At 42.4% G+C, this 6,594-nt stretch overlaps 1 protein-coding gene across 4 annotated transcripts in view; it reads left to right on the top strand.

Moving 5' to 3' along the window:
• The window catches only part of GRK3 (G protein-coupled receptor kinase 3), a 316,600-nt gene that overhangs the window by 119,683 nt on the left and 190,323 nt on the right, over positions 1-6,594 (top strand). The gene's annotated exons all lie outside the window — the stretch shown is intronic.

Consider the following 6,594-nt stretch of genomic DNA (forward strand, 5'->3'; position numbering starts at 1 on the left):
CCTGAATATGCTTACTTGGAAGCACAGACTTGCCTGTTGTTTTGCCAATGGGGAATTTTTATCCAAGTAGAGAAATAACGTAAAAATAGATAAGGTACCAACCAATCAGCTCCTATCATTTTACAGGCTGTGGGCCTGATTCAGAGCCGCAAGCAATGCAAAAAAAAAAGCACACACCTGGGCAAAACAATATTGCACTGCAGGTACAGAGAAAGTTACATTTGGGTAGGGTGAGCTCAAACTGAAACCTAATTTGCATTGTAAAAATAAAGTCATCGAACATTTGTGGGCTACATGCAAAAGCAACCAGTATTTATCTGGCACAGAAACATAAATTTGTTCAGTTGAGTGCTCTCTTGCTTTGCCCTGAACTGTTTATCAGGCCCTGTGTTTGAAAAATGTCAGGAGCTGATTGGTCGGTACTTTATCCCTCTTTTTTTATCTGTCTCCAAGCTTCTCTCCATGGTTTTTACATTGGCTCAATACATCTTAAATTAGTAAACTAATATTATAAATATTTAATACCAGGAGTAAGTATGAACAGTAGCTGCCCCAGAAAAACAGTAATTAAAATGCAATAGAAAGGATTATATACTTCAATATAATTAATATTAAGTGACGTTCAACTAAATGTATGTAAAGAAAATAGTTTGCAAGATAAAAACATTAAAATACAATTATTCTTTGGGGTTCTACAACTCTATTAATCTGCAAATCGGAAAACATTTCTGCTGACCTCCCCTTTTCATGCATGAAGTTTTCATGGGTTATTGAATTCCCCTCTATATCTCCAATATCATGCACAGGGATTCACTGTAACATAATTTTCTCCATAGCTTAGTTTGTTCAAAAGCAATTTTACATTCAACTTACAACCATGTTGTCTAAAATGTATATTGTGTGCATTAAACGCTATTAGAAATCAATGAAACTAAAAGCAAAATAGAGAGAGGTACCGCAATCAACTTGATGTAAAATATCCATTCGCATGCCGCGCAAACATATGTGCCATGCGAATAGTGGGCCGGCGTACCGCGATTCGCAAGGTGGGATCTGGTTAACTCCCAAGGATGCAAATTCTCATCCTAGCGAATCAACCTGAATATCTCCTTAGTGTTGACTTTATTGCTACCACATCTGCTGTCTGTCTTATGGCATTGTCCTAGTTACGTGTATATACAGCATGTATTGTCCTATGAATCATCCAATTTAGTTGCTTAACTGCATGATAGAAGCCACCTTTGCCAGGTCCTTTTATTTGCCTTGTACTTGTTTTGGTGTAACTGTAGCTCCATCTGTGTTAGACGAGTAACAGATAATTGTGTGTGCTTAGGTTACTAATGTCCACCCCATTTTGTCATGTGTAAATACTCACAAACTATTTTTTTCTTTTATTACACTGATGTTGCCATGTGGCAGGTACTTGCAACAGTGTCGTATAAATGTAACATCTCAGTAGTTTTATGTAGCCGAACAAACTTTTCCCCTAAGGTTATGTGACTTCTTTACAAAACGTTTTATTGAAACTGGAGGTGAATGTCGTCATAGTGTATTGTGATCACTAAATGGCCCCATCACCTGCTCATTTAGATATTTATCGCTCTCCTTTAGATCAGTGATGGGCCACCTGATATCAATGCAAGCTTGACAACTTTAAAAAAGGCCGTACATTGCCAATCATTTCAAGAATGAAACATCACTCGCCTCCCTATGCTTCTTACATGTGCAACCCCAGACCCACACATATAAAGTATGCCAGAAGACTAAGTTTGTGTTTTTATTATGTAGTACATGTAACACATGTACCCAGTAAAGGCTACAATTTGCTGGGACTTGAAGTTCCACAACAGAAAAGGGTTTGTTTACAGAAACTCTGAATAAGAAATTATATATGTACAGGACAGATACTAGTTACATACAGTAGTCACAAAGGACTGTTGCAACAGTACAAAGATTAAAGCTTAGTACAGTGTAGCCGGGGCTTCAGCTATACTTACCCCTTTCACACTGTCTGATGATGCCAATCAGCAGCCTTTTAGGGATGACAATGACCATGGTCTACCTTTTACACTGCTGCTAACCTAGGTCGGACCCTGGTTGCGACCTGGGACACACGACCTTTGTCAACCCAATCACATCGAGCAATATATATATATTTGCATAGCCTATTGTATTTCGTTCGTCCACCCACCTATTTTTAGTGTGTTAACTCTTATGAGTAGGGTCCTCCTTCCTCACGTACTCACCCTACCTAATTACCTCACCTGTGCTCCTGTCCTGTTCTACCCTTCCTCTACTTCATCTTCAGTCTCCTCGACAATTTCCACACCTACTTCTGAACTGATGCTGATTTTAGTTCTGCCAGCTATACCCCTATTTATACTGTATTTTTCAACACACCCTGTACGTTACCTTGTAATTTGTTTTTTTGTTTGCTATGTACGGCGCTGTGGACACCTTGCGGCGCCTTATAAATAAACGTACTACTACTACTACTACTAGCCTGAAGCTGCTGCCACCATGATCATGTATAATCCTTTGGCTTCAGCTGGGAATTATACAACAGGCCTAATTGCTTGCACAGTTTGGTTTGAACAGAAGTAAGTACAGTATTTCTCAGTAATCTGTTCATACAGACACAAATACTGAAGTTTGTTTTCTGTCACAACAAAAGCAACCGGGAGCTGTGAAATAGAAGTATAATGTATGCTAGTTCTCAATTTTAAAGCCAAACAATTAAATATTATAGTACAAATTGTTGCTACATAACTCATAAATATTTGCCATGAAACTGTTCTGATCTTTTGTAGAGCTGCTCCATTAATGGGAAAACTGTCTAATTTTGTCTGGTCTACTTTCCTCTCTTGAGAAGATGATTGATTTTTCTATCCTTCTCTGCATGTCTTAAGCAACCTCAGGGATAATCCCTTCTAAACTTGTTCTGGTTCTGCTTGGCTCTCTTTACTCTTCATTCCTGCTCATTACTAGGATGATACAGCTAGCAACTTGAATTCAAGTCCCATTAATACTCTGCAGTCATACGGTTATGCTGAAGTCCTTGATCCTTCAGTCTCCTACAGATATTAGCTTTAACCCTTATGTCAGATATTCATACACCTATTGGCCTTTATTCAGATCTAATCGCTGTAAAAATTTGTTCTTAAAATGGGCAAAACCATGCGCCCTGCAGGTGGGGCAGATGTAACATGTGCAGATAGAGTTATGGGCCCCATACATCAGCAATCACAATTAATGGTTTTCCAGATCCAGTGATTTTTTAGCCAGATAAATGGTTTCTACAATCTATGTAGTCCGTGCACGTCTATCAGCAGGTGATAGAAGTGCACGGACTACATTTCCCAGCATCCCCCGCATGCGAGCTGTGGCCGGGCCGCATTCATTGCTCTTCCTGAGTTGGACGGTAGGTTTAAGTTGCCATAGCTGCAGCATTAGTGACAGTTACAGGAGCATGGATACTCCGCAGTTCTAGGGATTACCCCTGAACATTATCATCTGAGCCCAGAGTGATCTTTGCAGGACTTGAGTGTCCCCATTCTGCTGTATATTTAACATCAAATATGTGAGTGGGATATCAAGACATATCTATATACCTCTGGTGTTTAAATCATCTGCACTATGTCTGTTTTTTTCTGAGTTTTTTCAGATCAATATCAGGACTCTGTGAACTATTTTATCCACCCAGAAATTTTCTCAGTAAGGACAAGTGAATTATATGTATGTGGGATCGCTCTGTGTGACATCTATTTTTGTTTTTCCTGTCTATTCTAAAACTTTGGTGAAAGTTTTTTGGTGTCATTAGAGCTGTAGTCCACAAGGTGGCGCATTTAGGAGGTCTATATATATTTGTTTACTATATAACAAAATGTAAATAAATAATACATATTACACTACTCCACATGAATGGAGGCACTGCATGTTCATGACACTATTATAGCACAACCGCTTATAATGGCATACAATGCGACCAATGCGATGGACCCGATTTTACATAGGAACCCAATTTTACATATGGCCCCCCATACCCAGTTTTTTATTGTATACCCACCCTGATGGGTAATTTCTATGTCTAATGCCCCCCCTATTGTTAACGCCACCCCACGATGAACACCAACCCGAAGCGTGGCGAGCGGCGGCGGTACGCGTCCTCCGACCTTTTCATACCCCCACTTTCCACGTCGGCATGGGGTTGATTTTATATAGTGTGGCGAGCGCAGCGAGGAACCGAGCCCGAAGCGTGGCGAGCGGACGCGTATTACGTCTGAAGTAATGCGCTGCACTCGCCACGCTACGAGCTCGGTGGCTCGCTGCGCTCGCCACACTATATAAAATCAACTCCACGGCGACGTGGATAGTGGGGGTATGAGGACGCGTACCGCTGCCCCTCGCGGGCTCGCAGAGCTCACCACGCTTCGGGTTCACATTCATCGTGGCATGGCGTTAACAATGGGGGGGCATACAATGAAAAATGGGGTCTGGGGGGCATTTGACATTGGGGCCAATGTAAAATCGGGTCTCAGGGACCATTTAACATTGGTTCCAATGTAAAAAATCGGGTCGGTTGGGTCAATCGCATCGCATGCAATTTGGTTGCATGCGATGCGATTGACCAGAATTTTTTGCAACCCGATTGCATACAATTAAAATCGGTGGCGCCGTGCTAGGAAACAAGTACCAAAATTTTTAAATACAGTAGCTTCATATGCTGTGGCACTTTACAACGTGGGATATAATAATCCCCTTTTTGTACACCTTTACAATCTATACAATATAGGTTTTAGAAATGGGATTTGAAAATGTTTCAGAAATAAGATTTGTAAAGAATGTTGACATCACCAAACTCTTGTATTTTAAAAAAGCAATTAGCAATAGCACAGCTTTGGTTACAGATCCTTTCTTGATCCAGTGTGGTTTGTACACTTGTAAACTTACCAATTCTATGTGTTTTATAGTTACTCCAAATACAAAATGGCAGGGTGTGACAATTGCACATTTTTTGAGGATGGAAATTACAACCACAATATACTGTTGACTGAAACATCTTTGGTGAGATGCTAATTGGCTTTTTATGAATAATCGGAAATCTGCTAGTAGGTGCATACTGATGCATAGGCAACTGTTGTTTAGCTACAACATGCAAACATAAAGCCCATTAGGGAATGTATCAAGCACTATATTAAAAAATAAATTAAATAATTTATTAAATGTAAGTATAACTACTTATAAAATGTGATGCTTAGTTGAAATTACATTGCAAGTTGTAAAATTAAGATCGCCTGGATAGGACCAGTCAGTTACAGTATTATGTATGCAAATGAGATATGCTGTGTGCAGTGACTTTGTTTTAAACTGTATGTGTGTGGCCATGTGCTTACATATGTCTCTGTAGTTTAAGGTCTGATTCCCCAGCCATTGAACTATGGTGGTGGGATGCGGTCATTTGGTCTACTGCATTATGGTAGAAAGTCATTAGGTCGAATCCATTAGGTCGACATGCTAAAAGATCGACATGACTCTAGGTCGACATGGGAAAAGGTCGACATGATTCTAGTTCGAAAGGTCATTAGTTCGACAGGTCATTAGTTCGACAAGGTCATTAGTTCGACATTGTCTATGTCGACATTCACAAGGTCGACATGGAGTTTTTCACTGTTTTTTGAGCCAACATGTGCCGACAGGCGGTATTTCATGCCCTACCATCCACTAGGGCGTGGTGGGAGAATAAAATAGTGGCCCTTATTCAGATTGAAGCGGTACGGCCCGCATGCGGCCGTACCGCCGATGTTTTCTCTCTGCACATGCGCAGAGGTCACTCTGCGCATGTACAGGGGAAATCTCCGTTTAAAAAAATTAGACGCCGCAAAGGGGGCGTATAGGGGCGTGAGGGGCTTCAGTCCCTCATTTCCCTATGTATACGCCCCGCGTTTCATGGGCGTTCCCATGCAAACGCGGGGCGTACGCATGGTAATGAGGGCATGACGCCACTCATGGGGGCGGAAAGCTGACGTCGCCGGATGTCAGCTTTCAGCCCCCATACAAGCTACCACACGGACAATCGTCCGTGTGGTCTCAGCTTGCGGGAGCTGCCGCGGCGTGCGGCCCTGCCTTCGATGGTCGTCGACCATCGAATGCAGGGGGCAGCTCCCACCATGGTGGAGGCGTACGCCTCCACCATTTTCGTGCGGATCGCCAGCCGTCCGTGTACGGACGGCCGTGGCGATCCGTAGCGTGGGCGGGGATTCGTCTGGTGCGGTCGGAGCCGCATATGCGGCTCGACCGCACCAACCAGAATAAGGGCCAGTGTGCCGAGCGTAGCGAGGCACCGTGCCCGACGCATAGCGAGCGCAGCGAGCGATGCGAGGGGATGCAGTGCACTTTAAACTGTGTCCATGTCGACTGTGTTGACATTCAGGTAAAAAAACAGTGAAAAACCCCATGTCGACCTTGTGAATGTCGACATAGACAATGTCGAACTAATGACCTTGTCGAACTAATGACCTGTCGAACTAATGACCTTTCGACCTAGAATCATGTCGACCTTTTCCCATGTCGACCTTTTAGCATGTCGACCTAATG

The sequence above is a fragment of the Crinia signifera genome, chromosome 1 (assembly GCF_055691185.1).
Source record: "Crinia signifera chromosome 1, ASM5569118v1, whole genome shotgun sequence".
In the NCBI taxonomy this organism is placed as follows: Eukaryota; Metazoa; Chordata; class Amphibia; order Anura; family Myobatrachidae; genus Crinia; species Crinia signifera.